The sequence below is a fragment of the Salmo salar genome, chromosome 24 (genome assembly GCF_965601325.2).
Source record: "Salmo salar chromosome 24, fSalSal1, whole genome shotgun sequence".
NCBI lineage: Eukaryota > Metazoa > Chordata > Actinopteri > Salmoniformes > Salmonidae > Salmo > Salmo salar.
Genome location: NC_138314.1, coordinates 35,767,801 through 35,793,373, shown reverse-complemented (window position 1 = coordinate 35,793,373; position 25,573 = coordinate 35,767,801). Strand labels below are relative to the sequence as shown.

Sequence of the window (25,573 nt, the reverse complement as noted above, 5' to 3'; positions counted from 1 at the left end):
GAAGCAACATCTCAAGACATCAGTCAGGAAGTTAAAGCTTGGTCGCAAATGGGTCTTCCAAATGAACAATGACCCCAAGCATACTTCCAAAATTGTGGCAAAATGGCTTAAGGACAACAAAGTCAAGGTATTGGAGTGGCCATCACAAAGCCCTGACCTCAATCCTATAGAAAATGTGTGGGCAGAACTGAAAAAGTGTGCGCGAGCAAGGAGGCCTACAAACCTGACTCAGTTACACCAGCTCTGTCAGGAGGAATGGGCCAAAATTCACCCAACTTTTTGTGGGAGCTTGTGGAAGGCTACGCGAAACGTTTGACCCAAGTTCAACAATTTAAAGGCAATGCTAGCAAATACTAATTGAGTGTATGTTAACTTCTGATCCACTGGGAATCTGATGAAAGAAATAAAAGCTGAAATAAATAATTATGTCTACTATTATTCTGACATTTCACGTTCTAAAAATAAATTGGTGATCCAAACTGACCTAATACAGGGAATTTTTACTGCGATTAAATGTCAGGAATTGTGAAAAACTGAGTTTAAATGTATTTGGCTAAGGTGTATGTAAACGTCTGACTTCAACTGTAAGTATCGTGATCATATCGTATAGTGAGGTCCCTGGGAATTCCCATCCCTATCATCTAGTGACAAGCCACTGGGTCTCAGTGAGGTATTTTCAAATCGCTACAAAGTCATACAGTAGCCTGGATAACAGCATGAACCCTAAAAACTGGGCAACAAGGAGTTTAGAATGACACTTCCAATATCCATCCAAATCCAATATCCAGTGTCATGGCAGTTGTGCACGTGGCGTGGTTGCCCACTCTCACTGGTCTGAGTGTTCCAGTGCCTTCCAGGGGATTACAGCCAGCCTCCAACCCTAACCCTCTGCCCCCTAATCTGGCTCTCATCTCTGTCTGCCTAGGCCCATGTTTATTTGGGTGAGGAGCCCTTCAACCGGATAGCAATCATTCCGACAATGCTAGCTATTGCTAGCAGGCTGTGGTCACTTAAAAAAGAGCAATCTGCCGCTGCTACATACATTTATGGACTTAAAAATGTATTCTATTTACCCATTGATTCTTGAAGAATATAACGTACCCTTTCAGAACCCAAAATATAAGGTTGTTTCACTCCAATGTTTGTTTATATTTACTTTGTTAACAAACATAATATAGCCTCAAAACATGGTTAAAACTATAATTTTGATATCATGGATGGTCAGTCCTTGCATCCATAGCTCTTTCTATGAATTTGAATGGTTCTCCAGCCCCATCCCGTGTCTTTTTACCGAAACAGGGGCAGGAAGAACGCTTTGTTATTGTTTCAACTGCTGATTTCTGCTTTAAAGATGTGGGCTGCGTCTCAATCATGGCAAGTGGTTTCCTTTCTTTGTCTCCTGTTGTCTCATCCACAGAGATTTGGAACCGGACTGTTGAAGGTAAGCTTTCCGGATGTACCGTCTCTGTATATTTTAGATCAGTGTGACGGAAGGAAAGGACGTTGAGGAAAGGAAGCTTTGTTCTGCTGGCTGTTGCGATGTGTACATTGACTGTGGTGCAGCGCCATTGGATGACTCTGTGGTATTGTCTTCCTATGGCTGTTGTCGTTGTTGTAGGGTGTGAGTGTGATATGTTGCCCCTGGCCTCAGTTCACACAGTCTCTCTGTGTTTGTCAGGCGGAAGGGAAAATAAAAAGAGGAATGTTTTCAACTGTGGAGCTGTATCCCAGTCTGTCTGCTTTAGTTCCAGACGAGAGAGAGAGAGAGAGAGAGAGAGAGAGAGAGAGAGAGAGAGAGAGAGAGAGAGAGAGAGAGAGAGACTCAGCTCCTCCACTCTGGCCTTTGTATTTCTTGTCTTCGGCTGCCCTCTAAAGGCCAGAGGGCTTCGCAGTGTGTGTGTGTGTGTGTGTGTGTGTGTGTGTGTGTGTGTGTGTGTGTGTGTGTGGCAGTCAGGCTGAGTCTGGCTGGTGCAGGCAGCAGTAGTGTTCATGAGGTGTGTGAATTCACGAGTCTGAGCAGGACTACACACACACAGGGCACAGTGTAATTACCCCTGCTCACATTTAATCCCCCAGGTGTTTTCTTTATCGCCAGCGCAGCATATCTGACACATTGCGCCAATACCTGGACTGACTTCAGTCGCTCTCCTTGATACGGGAGCCAATATCATACCAAGCCACTCTCACAACACTCTTAGCGGGTGTGTGTGTAGGTGTGTGTGTGTGTGTGTGTAGGTGTGTAGGTGTGTGTGTGTGTAAGTATATGTGTGTGTTGTCTTTAGGTGTGAGTGTGTGTGTGTTTGTGTAGGTTTGTGTAGGTGTGTGTGTGTAGGTTTTGGTAGGTGAGTGTGTAGGTGTTGGTAGGTGAGTGTGTGTGTGTGTGCGTGTGTGTAGGTGTGTGTAGATGTGTGTAGGTGTGTGTGTATGTGTGTAGGTGTGTGTAGGTAGGTGTGTGTGTGTGTGTGTGTGTGTGTGTGTGTGTGTGTGTGTGTGTGTGTGTGTGTGTGTGTGTGTGTGTGTGTGTGTGTAGGTGTGTGTGTGTAGGTGTGTGTGTGTAGGTGTGTGTGTAGGTGAGTGTGTAGGTGAGTGTGTGTGTGTGTGTGTGTGTGTGTGTGTGTGTGTGTGTGTGTGTGTGTGTGTGTGTGTGTGTGTGTGTGTGTAGGTGTGGGTAGGTGTGTGTAGGTGTGGGTAGGTGTGTGTAGGTGTGGGTAGGTGTGTGTAGGTGTGGGTAGGTGTGTGTGTGTAGGTGTGGGTAGGTGTGTGTAGGTGTGTGTGTAGGTGTGAAGTAAAGCACTGACTGGTGTGTATTTCATTGTGAATAATAGGCAGCGGCTGATTCCATTGTCCTGGGACAGAGAGAGATCCACTGCTGTGTGCATTCATCAAGTTCTACTGGCAACTGCATAGGAAGAGAGAGAGACAAAGAGACAAAGAGACAGACAGACAGACTGTCTGAAAGAGAGAGGGAGAGAGAGGTAGATGGGCAGACAGGGTGAGAGTAAGCGTGTGCACGTCCCCTCCCTTGTGAATGTGATGAGAAGGGTGGGGTGAAGAGAGGCAGGGATAGAGAGACAGCCAGAGACAGACAGACAGGCCCCTGCTGCACCCTCCCCTCTCTCTCTGCCTCCGTCACCCCCCAGGTTGGGGCCTGTCTGTCAGGCAGTTTAACATGGCAGCGGGCAGCAGGCAGGGAACGCGTCAAGCCAGCCTCACCCAGCCTGACGCCTCACTCACAGCTGATGGCTCTGATTTTGGCCCAGGCCTCTTTTGCACAAGAGAGGGTGGGGAGGAGAGCAGTCAGCTCAGAAAGAGGTAGGGGAAGGAGAGGTGAGGGCTCAGTTCACAGAGAGGGGGAGCAGAACAACGGTGGCATCTATGCCCATCACACCCATCTGTAGGTTTTGTATTTGGCTTCCTTGTATTTTAGGGGAGGCCCAGATAATCCTTTAACAGAAAACACACAGTCATGGATGAAGGTGCACTTGTTTTTATTCTTTGGTTTTTGCACACACATCATGGAACATTGAAGGCAACTTCAGATGAGCCTGAATTCTGTTGATTGAAAAGAAAAAGTATTATTTTTGGAGAAAATGCACTTTAGAACATGTCCTTCTGCCATTGAAATATCATTTGACGATGTGAAATACTCTACTGAAAGGCACATACAGAGCAGAACCCAAGGCTGGAGCCTTCACTGAAAGCTACAGCTATTGTGAACAAAAATATGATATATACTAAACAAAAATAAATGTAACATGCAACAATTTCAAAGAGTTATAGTTTATATAATGAAATCAGTCAATTGAAATACACTACCTTTCAAAAGCTTTGGGTCACTTAGAAATGTCCTTGTCTTTGAAAGAAAAGCAAATTTTTTGTCCGTTAAAACAACATTAAATTGATCAGAAATACAGTGTAGACATTGTTAATGTTGTAAATGACTATTGTAGCTGGAAACGGCAGATTTCTTATGGAATATCTACATAGGCGTACAGAGGCCCAGCAACCATCACTCCTGTGTTCCAATGGCATGTTGTGTTAGCTAATCCAAGTTTATCATTTTCAAAGGCTAATTCATCATTAGAAAACCCTTTTGCAATTATGTTAGCACAGCTGAGATCTATTGTTCTGTTTAAAGAAGCAATAAAACTGGCCTTCTTTAGACTAGTTAAGTATCTGGAGCATCAACATTTCTGGGTTCGATTACAAGCTCAAAATGGCCAGAAACAAAGACTTTCTTCTGAAACTCGTCAGTCTATTCTTGTTCTGAGAAATAAAGGCTATTCCATGCGAGAAATTGCCAAGAAACTGTAGATCTCGTACAATGGTGTGTACTACTCCCTTCACAGAACAGCACAAACGGTCTCTAACCAGAATATAAATAAGAGTGGGAGGCCCCGGTGCACAACTGAGCAAGAGAAAAAGTACATTAGAGTGTCTAGTTTGAGAAACAGACGCCTCACAAGTCCTCAACTGGCAGCTTCATTAAATAGTACCCGCAAAACACCAGTCTCAAAGTCAACAGTGAAGAGGCGAGGATGCTGGTCTCCGGGATGCTGATTTTCTAGGCAGAGTTCCTCTGTCCAGTGTCTGTGTTCTTTTGCCCATCTTACTCTGTTATTTTTATTGGCCAGTCTGAGATATGTTTTTTTCTTTGCAACTCTTCCAAGAAGGCCAGCATCCCAGAGTCGCCTCGTCACTGTTGACGTTGGAGGCGGCTTATGGTAGAGAAATCAACATTAAATTCTCTGTCAAAAACTCTGGTTTACATTCCTGCAGTCAGCATTCCAAATGCACGCTTCCTCAAAACGTGAGACATCTGTGGCATTACGTTGTGTGACAAAACTGCACATTTTAGAGCGACCTTTTATTATTCCCAGCACAAGGTACACCTGTGTAATGATCATGCTGTTTAATCAGCTTTTGATATGTCATACCTGTCAGGTATTGTCATACCTGTCAGGTGGAAGGATTATCTTGACAAATGAGAAACTCTCACTAACAGGGATGTAAATAAATTTGTGCCCAAAATTTGAGAGATAAGCTTTTTGGACGTATGGGGTTTCTGGGATCTTTTATTTCAGCTCATGAAACATGGGACCGACACTTTACATGTATTTATTATATTTTTATTTCACCTTTATTTAACCATGTAGGCCAGCTGAGGACAAGTTCTCATTTACAACTGTGACCTGGCCAAGATAAAGCAAAGCAGTGCGACAAAAACAACAACACAGAGTTACACATAAAAAAGTACAATAGAAAATATCTATGTACAGTGTGTGCAAATGTAGAAGAGTAGGGAGGTAAGGCAATAAATAGGCCATAGAGGCGAAATAATTACAATTTAGCATTAACACTGGAGTGATAGATGTGCCGATGATGATGTGCAAGTAGAGATACTGGGGTGCAAAAGAGCAAGAACAAGGCAGAGTTCATCTCAGCCTATGCTACCCTCCAGTCCCTCGACTTCTTGGCGCTGACGGAAACATGGATTACCACAGAAAACACTGCTACTCCTACTGCTCTCTCCTCGTCTGACCACGTGTTCTCGTACACCCCGAGAGCATCTGGTCAGCGGGGTGGTGGCAGTGGAATCCTCATCTCTCCCAAGTGGACATTCTCTCTTTCTCCCCTGACCCATCTGTCTATCTCCTCCTTTGAATTCCATGCTGTCACAATCACTAGCCCTTTCAAGCTTAACATCCTTACCATTTATCACCCTCCAGGTTCCCTTGGAGAGTTCATCAATGAGCTTGACGCCTTGATAAGTTCCTTCCCTGAGGATGGCTCACCCCTCACAGTTCTGGGTGACTTTAACCTCCCTACGTCTACCTTTGACTCATTTCTCTCTGCCTCCTTCTTTCCACTCCTCTCCTCTTTTGACCTCACCCTCTCACCGTCCCCCCCTACTCACAAGGCAGGCAATACGCTTGACCTCATCTTCACTAGATGCTGTTCTTCTACTAATCTCACTGCAACTCCCCTCCAAGTCTCCGATCACTACCTTCTATCCTTTTCCCTCTCGCTCTCCTCCAACACTACTCACTCTGCCCCTACTCAGATGGTATTGCGCCGTCGCAACCTTCGTTCTCTCTCTCCTGCTACTCTCTCCTCTTCCATCCTATCATCTCTTCCCTCTGCTCAATTCTTCTCCAACCAATCTCCTGATTCTGCCTCCTCAACCCTCCTCTCCTCCCTTTCTGCATCCTTTGACTCTCTATGTCCCCTATCCTCCCGACCGGCTCGGTCCTCCCCTCCTGCTCCGTGGCTTGACGACTCATTGCGAGTTCACAGAACAGGGCTCCGGGCAGCCGAGCGGAAATGGAGGAAAACTAGCCTCCCTGCGGACCTGGCATCTTTTCACTCCCTCCTCTCTTCATTTTCCTCCTCTGTTTCTGCTGCTAAAGCCACTTTCTACCACTCTAACTTCCAAGCATCGGCCTCTAACCCTAGGAAGCTCTTTGCCACCTTCTCCTCCCTCCTGAATCCTCCCCCCCCCCCCCTCCTCCCTCTCTGCGGATGACTTCGTCAACCATTTTGAGAAGAAGGTCGACGACATCCGATCCTCGTTTGTTAAGTCAAACGACACCACTGGTCCTGCTCACATTGCCCTACCCTATGCTTTGACCTCTTTCTCCCCTCTCTCTCCAGATGAAATCTTGCGTCTTTTGACGGCCGGCCGCCCAACAACCTTCCCGCTTGACCCTATCCCCTCCTCTCTTCTATAGACCATTTCCGGAGACCTTCTCCCTTACCTCACCTCACTCATCGACTCATCCTTTACCGCTGGCTACGTCCCTTCCGTCTTCAAGAGAGCGAGAGTTGCACCCCTTCTCAAAAAACCTACACTCAATCCCTCCGATGTCAACAACTACCAGTATCCCTTCTTTCTTTCCTCTCCAAAACTCTTGAACGTGCCGTCCTTGGTCAGCTCTCCTGCTATCTCTCTCAGAATGACCTTCTTCTCAGGTTTCAAGGCTGGTCATTCTACTGAGACTGCTCTTCTCTGTGTCACGGAGGCTCTCCGCACTGCTAAAGCTAACTCTCTCTCCTCTGCTCTCATCCTTCTAGACCCATCTGCTGCCTTTGATACTGTGAACCATCAGATCCTCCTCTCCACCCTCTCCGAGTTGGGTATCTCCGGCGTGGCTCACTCTTGGATTGCATCCTACCTGACAGGTCGCTTCTACCAGGTGGCGTGGCGAGAATCCGTCTCCGCACCACGTGCTCTCACCACTGGTGTCCCCCAGGGCTCTGTTCTAGGCCCTCTCCTATTCTCGCTATACACCAAGTCACTTGGCTCTGTCATATCCTCACATGGTCTCTCCTATCATTGCTACGCAGACGACACACAATTAATCTTCTCCTTTCCCCCTTCTGATAACCAGGTGGCGAATCGCATCTCTGCATGTCTGGCAGACATATCAGTGTGGATAACAGATCACCACCTCAAGCTGAACCTCGGCAAGACGGAGCTGCTCTTCCTTCCGGGGAAGGACTGCCCTTTCCATGATCTCACCATCACGGTGAACAACGCCATTGTGTCCTCCTCCCAGAGTGCTAAGAGCCTCGGCGTGACCCTGGACAACACCCTGTCGTTCTCCGCTAACATCAAGGCGGTGACCCGATCCTGTAGATTCATGCTATACAACATTCGCAGAGTACGACCCTGCCTTACACAGGAAGCGGCGCAGGTCCTAATCCAGGCACTTGTCATCTCCCGTCTGGATTACTGCAACTCCCTGTTGGCGGGGCTCCCTGCCTTTGCCATTAAACCCCTACAACTCATCCAGAACGCCACAGCCCGTCTGGTGTTCAACCTTCCCAAGTTCTCTCACGTCACCCCGCTCCTCCGCACACTCCACTGGCTTCCAGTTGAAGCTCGCATCTGCTACAAGACCATGGTGCTTGCCTACGGAGCTGTGAGGGGAACGGCACCTCCGTACCTTCAGGCTCTGATCAGGCCCTACACCCAAACAAGGGCACTGCGTTCATCCACCTCTGGCCTGCTGGCCCCCCTACCTCTGCGGAAGCACAGTTCCCGCTCAGCCCAGTCAAAACTGTTCGCTGCTCTGGCACCCCAAAGGTGGAACAAGCTCCCTCACAACGCCAGGACAGCGGAGTCAATCACCACCTTCCGTAGACACCTGAAACCCCACCTCTTTAAAATCAATTTTTATCCAATTTTTCTCGTAAAAAAAGCGATAATATTCCGACCGGGAATGTCCATTTAGCTAAACAGAGGAAAGTAAACAAAGCTTTCGGTCGACGCGGGCACGAGCCTGAGTCTCACAGTACTGTAACCAGCCACTACCCAAACGCGCTACTTTGTTTCAGCCAGAGCCTGCAAAGCCACGATTCAGCTTTTTACCGCCTTCTGAGACCCTATGGCAGCCGTAGGAAGTGTCACGGGACAGCTAAGATCCTCACTCTTCAATAAACAGAGACAAGAAGAACGACACCTTGTCAGACAGGCCACTTCCTGAATGAAACCTTCTCAGATTTTGGCCTGCCATATGAGTTCTGTTATACTCACAGACACCATTCAAACAGTTTTAGAAACTTTAGGGTGTTTTCTATCCATATGTAATAAGTATATGCATATTCTAGTTACTGGGTAGGAGTGGTAACCAGATTAAATCGGGTACGTTTTTTATCCAGCCGTGAAAATACTGCCCCCTAGCCATAACAGGTTAAGGAATACTTGAGATAGGATAAAGTAATCCTTATAACTCCCCCAAAAAGATATAGATGTACTATTGTAAGTGGTTGTTCCACTGGATATCATAAGGTGAATCCACCAATTTGTAAGTTGCTCTGGATAAGAGTGTCTGCTAAATGACGTAAATGTAAATGTAAAATGTAAGATAAATAACAATATGGGGATGAGGAAGTTGGGTGTGCTATTTACAGATGGGCTGTGTGCAGGTAGAGTGATAGGTAAGCTGCTCTGACAGATGATGCTTAAAGTTAGAGAAGGAGATATGACTCCAGCTTCAGTGATTCTTGCAATTCGTTCGTCATTGGCAGCAGAGAACTGGAAGGAAAGGCGGCCAAAGGAAGTGTTGGCTTTGGGGATGACCAGTGAAATATACCTGCTGGAGCATGTGCTACGGGTGGGTGTTGCTATAATGACCAGTGAGCTGAGATAAGGCAGGTCTTTCCTAGCAAAGACTTGTAGATGACCTGGAGCCAGTGGGTTTGGCAACGAATATGTAGTGAGGGCCAGCCAACGTGAGCATACAGGTCACAGTGGTGGATTGTATATGGGGCTTTGGTGACAAAATGGATGGCACTGTGATAGACCACATCCAATTTGCTGATTAGAGTGTTGGAGGCTATTTTGTAAATGACATCGCCGAAGTCAAGGATCGGTAGGATAGTCAGTTTTACGAGGGTATTTTTGGCAGCATGAGTGAAGGAGGCTTTGTTGCGGAATAGGAAGACGATTCTTGATTTAATTTGGGATTTGAGATGTTTAATGTGAGTCTGGAAGGAGAGTTTATAGTCTAACCAGGCACCTTAGGTATTTGTAGTTGTCTAAGTTCAGAACCATCCCCAGTAGTGATGCTAGTCAGGCGGGAAGGAGGCCACGGAAGGAGTGTTGTATGGCATTGAAGTTCGTTTGGAGGTTTGTTAACCTCTATGGGCTAGCACCTAGTCAACAGCAAGTGTAATCCCGTGGCGCGTTATTCAAATACCTTAGAAATGCAAAACCTTCAATTTTTCAAACATATGACTATTTTACACCATTTTAAAGATAAGACTCTCGTTAATCTAACCACACTGTCCGATTTCAAAAAGGCTTTACAACGAAAGCAAAACATTAGATTATGTCAGCAGAGTACCCAGCCAGAAATAATCAGACACCCATTTTTCAAGCTTGCATATAATGTCACATAAACCCAAACCACAGCTAAATGTAGCACTAACCTTTGATGATCTTCATCAGATGACAACCCTAGGACATTATGTTATACAATACATGCATGTTTTGTTCAATCAAGTTCATATTTATATCAAAAACCAGCTTTTTACATTAGCATGTGACTAGCATGTGACTAGCATTCCCACCGAACACTGCCGGTGAATTTACTAAATTACTCACGATAAACGTTCACAAAAAGCATAACAATTATTTTAAGAATTATAGATACAGAACTCCTCTATGCACTCGATATGTCCGATTTTAAAATAGCTTTTCGGTGAAAGCACATTTTGCAATATTCTCAGTAGATAGCCCGGCATCACAGGGCTAGCTATTTAGACACCCAGCAGGTTTAGCACTCATCAAAGTCAGATTTACTATAAGAAAAATGTTCTTACCTTTGTTGTCTTCGTCAGAATGCACTCCCAGGACTTCTACTTCAATAACAAATGTTGATTTGGTCCGGAATAATCCATCGTTATATCCAAACAGCGGCGTTTTGTTCGTGCGTTCTAGACACTATCCTAAAGGCTAAATAAGGGTGACGAGCATGGCGCAATTTGTGACAAAAGAATTCTAAATATTCCATTACCGTACTTCGAAGCATGTCAACCGCTGTTTAAAATCAATTTTTATGCCATTTTTCTCATAAAAAAGCGATAATATTCCGACCGGGAATCTGCGTTTAGATAAACAGGCAAAGGAAAAGAAACCATTAGGTCGAAGCGGGCACGCGCCTATGCCCATAGTACTCTGAGTGGCCACTTGCCAAAAGCGATAAAGTGTTTCAGCCAGAGCCTGCGTCTTTCAACGTTTTCCCGGGCTCTGAGACGCTATGGACGACGTAGGAAGTGTCACGTTATTGCACAGATCCTGAGTCTTCAATAAAAAGAGCCAAGATGAAACACTACTTCTCAGACAGGCCACTTCCTGCTTGAAATCTTCTCAGGTTTTGGCCTGCCATAGGAGTTCTGTTATACTCACAGACACCATTCAAACAGTTTTAGAAACTTTAGGGTGTTTTCTATCCAAAGCCAATAATTATATGCATATTCTAGTTACTGGGCAGGAGTAGTAACCAGATTAAATCGGGTACGTTTTTTATCCAGCCGTGTCAATACTGCCCCCTATCCCCAACAGGTTAAAGATAAGACTCTCGTTAATCTAACCACACTGTCCGATTTCAAAAAGGCTTTACAACGAAAGCAAAACATTAGATTATGTCAGCAGAGTACCCAGCCAGAAATAATCAGACACCCATTTTTCAAGCTAGCATATAATGTCACAAAAACCCAAACCACAGCTAAATGCAGCACTAACCTTTGATGATCTTCATCAGATGACACACCTAGGACATTATGTTAGACAATGCATGCATGTTTTGTTCAATCAAGTTCATATTTATATCAAAAACCAGCTTTTTACATTAGCATGTGACGTTCAGAACTAGCATACCCCCCGCAAACTTCCGGTGAATTTACAAAAAATTTACTAAATTACTCACGATAAACGTTCACAAAAAGCATAACAATTATTTTAAGAATTATAGATACAGAACTCCTCTATGCACTCGATATGTCCGATTTTAAAATAGCTTTTCGGTGAAAGCACATTTTGCAATATTCTGAGTAGATAGCCCGGCATCACAGGGCTAGCTATTTAGACACCCAGCAAGTTTAGCACTCACCAAAGTCAGATTTACTACTAGAAAAATCTTATAACCTGTTCTTCGTCAGAATGCACTCCCAGGACTTCTACTTCAATAACAAATGTTGGTTTGGTCCCAAATAATCCATAGTTATATCCAAATATCCTCTGTTTTGTTCGTGCGTTCAAGACACTATCCGAATGGTAAAGAAGGGTGACGAGCACGACGCATTTCGTGACAAAAAATTTCGAAATATTCCATTACCGTACTTCGAAGCATGTCAACCGCTGTTTAACCTGTTGGGGCAAGGGGCAGTATTTTCACGGCTGGATAAAAAGACGTACCCGATTTAATCTGGTTACTAATCCTACCCAGTAACTAGAATATGCATATACTTATTATATATGGATAGAAAACACCCTAAAGTTTCTAAAACTGTTTGAATGGTGTCTGTGAGTATAACAGAACTCATTTGGCAGGCAAAACCCTGAGACAGATTCTGACAGGAAGTGGATATCTGATGTGTTGTATTACCTTTAAACCTATGCCATTGAAAAACACAGGGGCTGAGGAATATTTTGGCACTTCCTATTGCTTCCACTAGATGTCACCAGCCTTTACAAAGTGTTTTGAGTCTTTTACTGTGAGATCTGACCGAATAAGAGCCATGGAACGGTGATGGCCGATTAGACTCTGGCACGCGAGTTCATGTTGGGTACCCTCGTTCCAATACGTTATAAAAGAGAATGCATTCGTCCACCTTGAATATTATTCATGTTCTGGTTAAAAAAGGCCCTAATGATTTATGCTATACAACGTTTGACATGTTTGAACGAACGTAAATATATTTTTTCCCCTCGTTCATGAAGTGAAGTCCGGCGGGCTTAGATCATGTGCTAACAAGACGGAGATTTTTGGACATAAATGATGAGCTTTTTTGAACAAAACTACATTCGTTATGGACCTGTGATACCTGGAAGTGACATCTGATGAAGAGAATCAAAGGTAATGGATTATTTACATAGTATTTTTGATTTTAGATCTCCCCAACATGGCGGCTAGTCTGTATCGCACCGCGTATTTTTCTGGGCGCAGTGCTCAGATTATTGCAAAGTGTGATTTCCCAGTAAGGTTATTTTTAAATCTGGCAAGTTTATTGCGTTCAAGAGATGTAAATCTATAATTCTTTAAATGACAATATAATATTTTACCAATGTTTTCTAATTTTAATTATTTAATTTGTGGTGCTGACTTGACTGCCGGTTATTGGAGGGAAACGATTTCCTCAACATCAATGCCATAGTAAAACGCTGTTTTTGGATATAAATATGAACTTGATAGAACTAAAAATGCATGCATTGTCTAACATAATGTCCTAGGAGTGTCATCTGATGGAGATTGTAAAAGGTTAGTGCATCATTTTAGCTGGTTTTATGGTTTTGGTGACCCTGTCTTTGAATTGACAAAACATTACACACAGCTATTGTCAATGTACTCTCCTAACATAATCTAACTTTATGCTTTCGCCGTAAAACCTTTTTGAAATCGGACAACGTGGTTAGATTAAGGAGATGTTTATCTTTCAAAGGGTGTAAGATAGTTGTATGTTTGAAAAATTTGAATTTTGACATTTATTTGGTTTCAAATTTGCCGCTCTTGAAATGCACCTGCTGTTGATGGAGTGCACCACGGGGGGGACGCTAGCGTCCCACCTAGCCCATAGAGGTTAATATCAATTTTTATGCCATTTTTCTCGTAAAAAAGCGATAATATTCCGACCGGGAATCTGCGTTTAGGTAAAAAGGCGAAAGAAAATAAAGCATGGGGTCGACTCGTGCATGCGCCTAAGCCCATTGTCCTCTGATCGGCCACTTGCCAAAAGCGCTAATGTGTTTCAGCCTGGGGCTGGAATTACATCATTCAGCTTTTTCCCGCCTTCTGAGAGCCTATGGGAGCCGTAGGAAGTGTCACGTAACAGCAGAGATCCCCTGTTTTGGATAGAGATGATCAAGGAGGGCAAGAAATGGTAAGACAGGCCACTTCCTGTAAGGAATCTTCTCAGGTTTTTGCCTGCCATATGAGTTCTGTTATACTCACAGACACCATTCAAACAGTTTTAGAAACTTTAGGGTGTTTTCTATCCAAAGCCAATAATTATATGCATATTCTAGTTACTGGGCAGGAGTAGTAACCCGATTAAATCGGGTACGTTTTTTATCCGGCCGTGCAAATACTGCCCCCTATCCCCAACAGGTTAACTTGGCTTTCAAAGATTTTAGAAAGGCAGGGCAGGATGGATATAGGTCTATAACACAGTTTGGGTCTATAGTGTCTCCCCCTTTGAAGAGGGGGATGACCGCGGCAGCTTTCCAATCCTTGGGGATCTCAGATGATACGAAAGAGAGGTTCAACAGGCTAGTAATAGGGGTTGCAACAATTTCGGCTGATAATTTTAGAACGAGAGGGTCCAGATTGTCTAGCCCAGCTGATTTGTAGGGATACAGATTTTGCAACTCTTTCAGAACATCAGCTGTCTGGATTTAGGTGAAAGGAGAAGCGGGGGAGAGGGGGTGCCGAGCTGTTGGCCGGGGTAGGGGTAGCCAGGTGGAAAGCATGGCCAGCCGTAGAAAAATGCTTATTGAAATTCTCGATTATTGTAGATTTATCAGTGGTGACAGTGTTTCTTAACCTCAGTGCAGTGGGCAGCTGGGAGGAGGTGCTCTTATTCTCCATGGATTTTGCAATGTCCCAAAATGTTTTGGAATTAGTGCTACAGGATGCAAATTTCTGTTTGAAAAAGCTAGCCTTAGCTATCCTAACTGACTGTGTATATTGGTTCCTGACTTCCCTGAAAAGCTGCATATCGCGTGGGCTATTCGATGCTAATGCAGAACACCACAGGATGTTTTTGTGCTGGTCAAGGGCAGTCAAGTCTTGGGTGAACCAAGGGCTATATCTGTTCTTAGTTCTACATTATTTGAATGTGGCATGCTTATTTAAGATGGTGAGGAAAGCACTTTTAAAGAGCAACCAGGCATCCTCTACTGACGGGATGAGGTCAATATCCTTCCAGGATACCTGGGCCAGGTCGATTAGAAAGGCCTGCTCGCTGAAGTGTTTTAGGGAGCGTTTGACAGTGATGAGGGGTGGTTGTTTGACCTCAGACCCATTACGCATGCAGGCAATGAGGCAGTGATCGCTGAGATCCTGGTTGAAGACAGCAGAGGTGTATTTAGAGGGCAAGTTGGTCAGGATGATATCTGCAAGTTGCGTTTATATTTTTGTTCAGTGTATAAAGGTCTATTTTCAAGGCTCTAACTGAAAGTACTATGGCCCAAGCCCAAAATAAAAAATGTAATTCTCCATCTCCAACTTGATAGACCCGGTGAACACTGCGAATGCTTCCCCTCAAGGCCCAAAGCACTTGCCTGATCCTGACATGGCTGAACTGCAACTTAACATGGGCCTGATGTCAAGACCAAATCAACCTGGAGTGGTTGGCTATTATTACCTGCTGTGTGTGAAGATCTCTTCTCACCTCGCCCACTCTGTCTCTAGCAGTCTCTCTCTCTCTCTCTCTCTCTCTCACTGCCTCTCTCTCAATCCAGCAGTCTCTCTCTCTCTCTCTAGCAGTCTCTCTCTCTGTCTCTCTCTCTCCCTCTCTTGAGTGGCTTTGATCAAATCCCTTACTTCCTCAACTGCTGCTTCATGGCTGACCTCTGCATTGTACATTTTCCTGCTAATGTAAAAGTTTATGTAGATTAACGCGACAATTTATGCAGATTGAGTTTTTGCCACTCGAGCTTGAAGCACTAAAGGTAGATGAGCGCTGACCCTGTGGTACCTGAGCCATGCGCTTGGCCTTCGCTATTCCTCAGAGTGCCATAACTGCCTAGTTGTACTCAAGAGGGAAAAAGAAACGCTTCATAATTCGCAAGTTCCTTTCTTTACACAAGTCATGATGGCCGCCTTAAAAGGGGAATACCACCACAAAGTTCCACTGTAAATACGTAGTTGTTTAGCATGAGAGTATGGAGGTATGTAGATGTGTATGTACTATATGTGACAGAGAATATGTGAGAAAGAGAGGATGTATGTGTTTATTTTAATACCTGCAAATGCTACTTAAACTTGAACTTGCTGAATGCCAACTTGCACTCGTAAGGTAAAGAACAACATTAGCCATGTTAAATCGTAGGATCAAAGTGGAATGCCCCTTTATAGTCTTTAAAGTCTGATGCCGTCTCCGCACAAGCAGCACACACCCAACAACAAGGACAATTTTTCTTCCTTGACACGTCATGTTTCACAAGCCTCAAAGAGTGTCTGTCGAACAGAAACCGCTGCCTGGCTGTCTGTCGGCAAGCTTTCAGGCACTGTGGCGAATCGTCAGAGAGCCCTAAACTAGCTCACAAGTGGCAGGAACATTGCGGAGGTTGAGCAGTCAAGTGCCATCAAGCACAGTTTGCCATAAAAATTGGATGTCTAAAAGCAAACAAAGAGCTCACACTTGACTCGGCCGGCTCCACATAGGCCATGTGTGCGTGGGCCCGCTGCTGGAAATTGCTTTTATTCTGAACACACAAAGAGAAGGGAAGAGGCAGAAGTAATATAACACATCCCCTTACTACACACAGTTAACTGGCTTAATATAAATGTGTATGTGTGTTATGTACAGTCCTACTGATGAAAGATCAATATGGGTCAAATCAAATCAGTCTTGTGTTCGAACAGTACTAATCTTAGGCCTAGATGCTTTAGGTATAATGCCATGAGCCATTTGTAGATTGGACAGCTCTAACGCAGTTCCACCTCCGACACGCCAAAACAACCGCGTTGCGGATGTCAGCTAAAGCGGATGTAATTTAATTACAGTCCTTAGTGTACTCTAGCCTCCATGTTTTTTCCATCCCAGCCCTTCCCAATGACTCTCAGTTTGATTCATCTGCACTGACACAGTCTAATGTGTTACATAAGCACATGTAACCCTAATCCTCTATCAGGTCACTATCTCACTAGATTCCCCGAACACAATGTGACCAGTGAGTCAGCCAGTTAATTGTGTCAACACAATTAGTGAAGTGAAGTGAGTTATATTCCCTGGCTGGCACTGTGGCCCAATGGGTAAACAGCTGTTCTCTTCTCTCTCTCGTGTGTGTGTGTGTGTGTGTGTGTGTGTGTGTGTGTGTGTGTGTGTGTGTGTGTGTGTGTGTGTGTGTGTGTGTGGGGGGGGGGGGGGGGGGGGGGGGGGGGGGGGGGGGGGGCATCCACTATTTATATCTGTTGCAGTATCCTCCCATTGGCCCCCATGTTGTCTCTATTCCACGTTATTTCATAATTATGTTGCTTAAATTGGCTGCTCAACGGTGCGTCGTTGTATGTCATATGATCGCTGATGCTCAGCTGGCTGAATGCATGGGGGACGTGTTAACCTCCCTCCACTTCTCAGGCCCAAATCATACATTTATGACAAGTGTGTTGCAAGGTTTCGATGTAGTACGTTTGTTTTCAATTGATTCTCTATAACCTACAGTCATAAGAATCTATTCTTCAAGATTGTTTTGATCACGCGAACTGGGATATACTCTGGATTGCCTCTGAGAGAAACAATAATGTATACACTGACTCAATGACTGGAAGTGCATCAGGGAAGTTGTTTCCACTGTGACAATAACAACGTATCCAAACCAAAAAATCTGGATAGATGGTAGCATTTGCAAAACAAAGCGCAAACCACCACATTTAACAGGGACGAGCACAAACAGTCCAGCTGTAAGGCAATCAAACAGGCAACAATCAGTACAGAGACAAACTGGAGTCGTAATTCAATGGCTCAGACACGAGACGTGGCAGGGACTCCAGACAATCACGGATTATAAAGGGGAAACCAGCCACGTCGCGGACACCAACTCCTTGCTCCCGGACAAGCTAAACACTGTCACCTGCTTCGAAGAAAACAGTGGCGCTGACGCAGGACACTATCGCTGATGAGGACCCTGAGCCCTTGTTCTCCGTAGCTGATGTGAGTAAGACGTTGAAGTGTGTTCACCCTCGCAAGGCTGACGCTCAACATGGTGGCCCTCACACGGGTGTGTGCCACGCATGTCTCCTACGTTTTCAAAGCAATCATCAAGTTTGCAGACAACACAAAAGTGGTAGGCTAGATTACCAACAACAACGACGAAACAGCCTACAGGGAGGAGGTGATGGCCCTAGCTAAGTAGAACCTCTCCCTCAACGTCAACAACACAAAGGAGATGATCGTGGACTTCATGAAAAAATTGAGGGAGCATGCCCCTATCCACATTGACGGAACGGCAGAGGAGAAGGTGGAAAACTTCAGGTTCCTCGGCATACACATCACTGATGATCTGAAATGGTCCACCCACACAGACAGTGTGGTGAAGAAGGCGCAACAGCGCCTCTTCAACCTTAGGAGGCTAAAGAAATTTGATGCACTTTTGAGAGCATCCTGTCGGGCTGTATCACCGCCTGCTACAGCAACTGCACAGCCCACAAACGCAGGGCTCTCCAGAGGGTGATGCCGTCTGTCCAATGCATCACCGGGGGCACAATGCCTGCCCTCCAGGACACCTACAGCACCCGGTGTCACAGGAAGGCCAAAAACATCAAGGACATCAACCATCCGAGCTACAGTCTGTTCACCCTGCTATCATCCAGATGGCGAGGTCAGTACAGATGCATCAACGCTGGGACTGAAAGATTGAAAAACAGCTTCTATCTCATGGCCATCAGACTGTTAAATAGCCATCACTTGCCGGCTACCACCCGGTTACTCTACCCTGCACCTTACAGGCTGCTGCCCTATGTACCTAAACATGGAATCACTGGTCACTTTATTAATGGAACACTAGTCACATTAATAATGTTTACATAATGCTTTACTCATTTCATATGTATATACTGTATTCTATTCTACTGTATTTTAGTCAATGCCACTCTGACATTGCTTGTCCTAATATTTTGATATATCTTAATTCCATTCTTTTACTTTTAAATTTGTGTGTATTGTTGTGTAGTGTTCAATATTACAGCACTGTTGGAGGTAGGAACATAAGCATTTTGCTACACCCGCGATAACATCTGCTAAATATGTGTACGCGACCAATACAATTTGATTTGATTTAAGATGCCGTAAACATGGTATTAATAGCAAAAATAGAAATGTCCCAAATATTAAAATGGCAAGGAATGCAGGGTTAAAGTGGAAATAAAGTGATCTTGTTGGGGTCAAGGTGAAAGGTGATCTCCCTCTGTCTCTGTCCGTCTGTCCTGCAGGATCTGCTGCAGCAGAAAGACGGTCATGGATGGACTGCACTGGAGCTGGTTTCAAATGCCATGCTGAGGGAGGAGCTTTGACGCAGCGCCCTGACTGGAGAAGTGGCCCTGGAGGCATTGAGGTCAGGGACCTGTCCTTCCTGGAGGCCTGCTCCTGCCTGCTGACCCATGTGCTCTTCAACCCCCCTACCTCCCCCTCTTCCTCTTGAACGTGCCCTGGGATGAATCCCGGCCCACATGTATATAACTGATTGTGTCATTCATAGTCTGTTTCAGGGGCCATTTTTTTTTCGATTATATTTTTATTAACATTTATCATGTGACATCCCACTGCTAATCTTCTTACTCTTTTTAGGAATTGTTTACATTTGTTCATGTTATTTTGTGTTATGTCAGCAGTGATTTTATAGATTATGTAAAAATAAATTTGTATTGGGAACTGGTGCAATATGTAATGTTAAGATAATTAAGATAATTAGGTACTATTACAAATGTATGTGTGAATTGTACATTTTTTGCATATCCCACTCCCCTGCATATCCCACTCTCCATATCCCACTCCTCAGCCGTTGATAATGAAATTCACAGCTGCTGCACAACTTCCTCACCTGAATGTAACCAAGGGCTATGTAGATAGGTAGGTTTAACCAATTACAGCAGCCTTTTTTAAACTATGGGTTGGAAAACCAAAGTGGATCATACTGTAGGTATGTAAAAAGTGGCACATTTGTTTCTGTCCGGGGTGGGGTGGCGAGCGGCGGGTAATTGTGCTCAGGGGTTTTCCTCATTCAGGCCGAGATTCAATCAATGGTGTGTTATAGAGCATCGCTCTAAACAACTGCTGACAATGCACATTTAAATGTGCCTTGGATTGAATCACAGCCCCAATGGGCAAGTTCAGTTTGCATTCCCCGGTGCCCTGGGTAGTTCGTGATTTCACTTTAGGACCAATGGAATGGTCTAAAATAAGCAACTTGAGGGGAATAAGTAGACCTGTTATAAAAAATGTAAATAATAATACATAAATCCTGTCTCTGTAAATGGCCGTTTCCTCTCTCGCGTGATCATACCAGAGATTATGGAGGAACTGTGAGTTCAACGCGTGAAGCATGCTCACGTGAGAGGGGGAATGCCAACTTACACAGACCGGAACCTTTTCATTTTTTTCAATGAAAAACTGCCTTTATGAGACGACATCATTATACAGCATCTTTGTATGGGCAATGCAAAACTAATCTTGTTCTAAAGGAAGCTCCGTTTCAAGTGCTGAACTACTGTGATTGGTTCAATTAAAGCTTGGTGGGCAGAGCTTGGAGTGAAAAGTCAGTGGGTGGAGTGAGGTGAGAGTCAAATAAAAAAAGGTCTTAAGTTGGAGGTGCATAGAGGGCATTACACGCTGGCCACAACCTGCAAGGTTGCCAGTTTGAATCCTGTTTGCGACTTTTGTTTTCCAACCATACCCAACATTCTTAGCTAACGACATGTTTCTAATCTAACTTTTGACGTTTCTAACTTCCTGACTGAACAGAATGAAATATGTGAAAAAAATGATCTGGTGCTCTCCCCCTGCTGACTCATTGGACTAAGCACTAGGATGGGGACCAGAAGGTACTATGTTCAAATCTTGCCGATTCCCGTTCTGTAATAAGGTCTATTTACGTTACCTTTCCGTAGCAAGGAATGCTCACCCTCAAAACCCAAACCATCCTTCAACTCTTGTTCGTGACAATGGAAGATATTCGCTAACATCCATGACTGGGGTTTCTATGCAATGGGTGAATCTCAATTGTATTTCCCTGATTTCTTACGGTCTCCCGCCCTGCCTCCTCCTCAAGACACACTGGAGGAGAAGATCCAAGGGAGGAACCTCATTCTGCTCCAATGTGCTTTCAAAAAAAGATGAAACGAAGAATCAAGAAAATACAACTGAGATTCACTCAATGTATTCACTATAACCCTTTTCCAGAACAGTGTTCTTCGAGTTAGGCTGGGATTCAATCCAACTGCTGGTTGTCCTCTGGAAAATCTGGGAAACCAGGCCTGGTATTCATTGCTGACTTTGAAAAGGCCTTTGATAGAGTACGTCTGGAATTTATATATAAATGCCTGGACTATTTTAATTTTGGAGAATCTCTTATACAATGGGTTAAAGTTATGTATAATAACCCAGTTGTAAAATAGTAAATAATGGCTACTCCTCAGAAATGATTAAATTGTCAAGAGGAGTAAAACAAGGCTGTTCATTATCGGCATATCAATTTATTATGGCCATGTAAATGTTAGCTGATAAAATCAGATCCAGCAGGGGCTAGAAAGGGGCTAGAAATCCAGGGCTTAAAAACAAAAGTGCCATTGTACACTGACGATTAATGTTCTCTTTTAAATCTGCAATTTGGACACCTGCACAGCCTCATAGAGGATCTAGATACTTTTTCTAACTTCTGTGGATCTTAAAAAATGCAACTTTTACATTACTGTGTAGTTTACCAATAAGATGGTCTGACGGTGAAGTGGACATACTCGGGAATTCATATCCTGAAAGAAAGAAATTATCTCACTACAATATATTTTAATAGAAAGTTCCCCAAATTAGATAAGATTTTGCTACCATGGAAAGGACAACACCTGTCTATTTGTGGAAAAATCCCCATGAGTAATTCTTTAGTCATATCCCAGTTTACTTATGGCCCTGCCTACACCTAACGACTTGTTTTTTAAATTACATGAGCAAAACATATTCCACTTTATTTGGAACGGCAAGCCAAAATTAATTTTGGCTTGCCGTTAAACAGGCATATTTCTATAATGAATATGAATTTGGAGGGAAGAAATGATTAAATATTAAAGCATTAGACCTCTCACTAAAGGCTTCAGTCATACAAAAACTATACTTAAATCCGAACTGGTTCTCTAGCAGATTAGTAAGAATGGCTCACCCCATGTTCAAGAACTGCCTTTTTGATTCAGATTACAACCTCTCATTTTGGTTATTAAAATGTTTAATTATCTCCAAAATATCGCTATTTTAGATCCACCAGAAAAGACAGAACAAATATTATTACAAATATTATGGTTAAACTCAAATACACTAATTGAAAAAGATATATACAGTACCAGTCAAAAGTTACTCATTCAAGAGTTTTTCTTTATTTGTACTATTTTCTACATTGTAGAATAATAGTGAAGACATCAAAACTATGAAATAACACATATGGAATCATGTAGTAACCAAAGAAGTGTTAATCAAATCAAAATATATCTTATATTTGACATTCTTCAAAGTAGCCACCTGTCACGACCGTCAAATGGAGTAGACCAAGGTGCAGCGTGGTGAGTGTTCATCTTTGTATTTAATTATAAATCAGAACACTACAAACAAAAGAATAAACAATGACAACGACCATAACGTCTTGCTGGCTTAACAAGCAGTACAAAAATAAGATCCCACAACTACAGGTGGGGAAAGGCTGCCTAAGTATGATTCCTAATCAGAGACAACGATAGACAGCTGCCTCTGATTAGGAACCATACTCAGCTCAAAACAAAGAAATAGACATCATAGAATGCCCACCCCACACCCTGACCTAAACACATAGAGAAACAAACCCTCTCTCTCAGGTCAGGGCGTGACAGAACCCCCCCCCCCCCCAAAGGTGCAGATTCCCGGCCGCAAACCTGAACCTATAGGGGAGGGTCCAGGTGGGCATCTATACTTGGCAGCAGCTCTGGTTCCGGGCATAGGCCCCACACCACCCGCTGATCCCCCCCCCGCTTCTGTGTCGCCGGAGGAACCAGACCGTGGATCATCGCTGGAGGCTCTGAACTGCTGACTGCCACTGAAGACTCGGGGCTGCAAACCGTCGCTGAAGACTCGGGGCTGCAGACCGTAGCTGAAGACTTGGGGCTGCGGACCGTCGCTGGAGGCTCCGGACTGAGGAGCGTCGCTGGAGGCTCCGGGCTGGGGAGCGTCGCTTGAGGCTCCGGGCTGGGGAGCGTCGCTGGAGGCTCCGGACTGGAGAGCGTCGCTGGAGGCTCCGGGCTGGGGAGCGTCGCTGGAGGCTCCGGACTGGAGAGCGTCTCTGTAGGTTCCGGACTGGAGAGCGTCTCTGTAGGTTCCGGACTGGGGACCTTCGCTGCAGGCTCCGTGCCATGGATCATCACTACTGGTTCCACGCCATGGATCATCACTGGAGGCTTTGTGCCATGGATCATCACTGGAGGCTCCGGGCCATGGATTATCACTGGAGGCTTCGTGCCATGGATCATCCCTACATGCTCCGGGCCATGGATCGTCACTGGAGGCTTCGTGCCATGGATCATCCCTGGAGGCTCTGGGCCATGGATTATCACTGGAGGCTTCGTGCCATGGATTATCACTGGAGGCTTCGGACCATTGATCATCACTGGAGGCTCTGAACTGCTGACTGCCACTGAAGACTCGGGGCTGCAGACCGTCGCTGAAGACTCGGGGCTGCAGACCGTAGCTGAAGACTTGGGGCTGCAGACCGTCGCTGGAGGCTCCGGACTGAGGAGCGTCGCTGGAGGCTCCGGGCTGGGGAGCGTCGCTGGAGGCTCCGGGCTGGGGAGCGTCGCTGGAGGCTCCGGGCTGGGGAGCGTCGCTGGAGGCTCCGGACTGGAGAGCGTCGCTGGAGGCTCCGGGCTGGAGAGCGTCGCTGGAGGCTCCGGGCTGGGGAGCGTCGCTGGAGGCTCCGGACTGGAGAGCGTCTCTGTAGGTTCCGGACTGGGGACCTTCGCTGCAGGCTCCGTGCCATGGATCATCACTACTGGTTCCACGCCATGGATCATCACTGGAGGCTTTGTGCCATGGATCATCACTGGAGGCTCCGGGCCATGGATTATCACTGGAGGCTTCGTGCCATGGATCATCCCTACATGCTCCGGGCCATGGATCGTCACTGGAGGCTTCGTGCCATGGATCATCCCTGGAGGCTCTGGGCCATGGATTATCACTGGAGGCTTCGTGCCATGGATTATCACTGGAGGCTTCGGACCATTGATCATCACTGGAGGCTTCCTACGGGGAGCTGGAACCGGTCTCACCGGACTGGGGAGACGCACTGAGGACCGAGTGCTCAAAGCAGGCCCCCGGCCTTACTGGCGGGGCTGGAGGGGGTGTGGGAGCGGCCGGCTCCGGACGGAGGCGCCTGGAGGGAGAGGGCGAGGAGCAGGCACTGGACGTACTGGATTATGGAGGCGTACCGGAGAGAAAGTGCAAGAGGCAGGCACATGCTCACCACAATAAGCACAGGGAGTTGGCTCAGGGCTCACCCCTGGCCCAGCCAAACTACCCGTGTGCCCCCCCAAAAAAAATTGGGGGGCTGCCTCTCGTTCTTCCCCGGTAGGCTCCGATATCTGTCAATGACTTGCCCCCAAGTCCAGTTTCTCCTCTCCATCCATTCCATGTGTGACCAGGTGTCCATCTCTGCCTGGGCACGCCGCTTGATCCAGTCATGGTGGGTAGTTCTGTAACGAGGGTCGTATGAAGGAGACCAAGGCGCAGCGTGTAAAGTGCTCATATTTATTTTAATGACGACACTTAATTAAACAAAAATAACAAAAACGACAGCCAACAGTTCCATCAGGTACATGAACAAAACGGAAAACAACTACCCACAAAAACCAAAGGAAAAACAGGCTGCCTAATTATGGCTTCCAATCAGAGACAACGATAGACACCTGCCTCTTATTGGAAACCATACCCGGCCAAAACATGGAAAACAAAACATAGAAATCTAGAACGACCCCACATAGAAACAGAAAACCCCAAAACCACCCAAAACAACCACCTGTCACGCCCTGACCACTCTACTATGGCAAATGACCTCTTACAACGATCAGGACGTGACACCACCCTTTGCCTTGATGAAAGTCTTGCACACGCTTGGCATTCTCTCAACCAGCTTCATGAGGTAGTTACCTGGAATGCATTTCAATTAACAGGTGTGCCTTGTTAAAAGTTAATTTGTGGAATTTCTTTCCTTCTTAATGTGTTTGAGCCAATCAGTTGTGTTGTGACAAGGTAGGGGTAGTATACAGAAGGTAATCCTATTTGGTAAAAGACCAAGTCCATATTATGGCAAGAACAGCTCAAATAAACAAAGAGAAATGACAGACCATCATTACTTTAAGACATGAAGGTCAGTCAATGCTGAAAATGTGAACGTTTCTTCAAGTGCAGTCGCAAAAACCATCAAGCGCTATGATGAAACTGGCTCTCATGAGAACCGCCACAGGAATGGAAGAGCCAGAGTTACCTCTGCTGCAGAGGATAAGTTCATTAGACTTACCAGCCTCAGAAATTGCAGCCCAAATAAATGCTTCACTGAATTCAAGTAATAGACATATTGCAACATTGGGCTCCTGAGTGGCGCAGCAGTCTAAGGCACTGCATCTAAGTGCAAGATGCGTCACTACATACACCCTGGTTCAAATCCAGGCTGTATCACAACTGGCTGTGATTGGGAGTCCCATGGGGTGGTGAACAAATGGCCCAGTGTTGTCTGGGTTTGGCTGGTGTAGGCTGTCATTGTATATAAGAATATGTTATGTAAGAAAATGTAAATGTTCTTAACTGACTTGCCTAGTTAAATAAAGGTTCATTTAAAATGAAAAACATCAACTGTTCAGAGGAGACTGTGTGAACCAGGCCTTCATGGTTGAATTGCTGCAAAAAA

At 45.2% G+C, this 25,573-nt stretch overlaps 1 long non-coding RNA gene across 2 annotated transcripts in view; it reads left to right on the top strand.

Moving 5' to 3' along the window:
- The window catches only part of LOC123730416 (uncharacterized), a 32,097-nt gene extending 9,584 nt beyond the window's left edge, over window positions 1–22,513 (top strand). For both annotated transcript variants that reach the window (XR_006761813.2, XR_014382562.1), the window contains one exon: window positions 18,879–22,513. This is a non-coding gene — a long non-coding RNA (uncharacterized LOC123730416). The remainder of the gene's footprint in view (window positions 1–18,878) is intronic.
- Window positions 22,514–25,573: the final 3,060 nt, after the last annotated feature.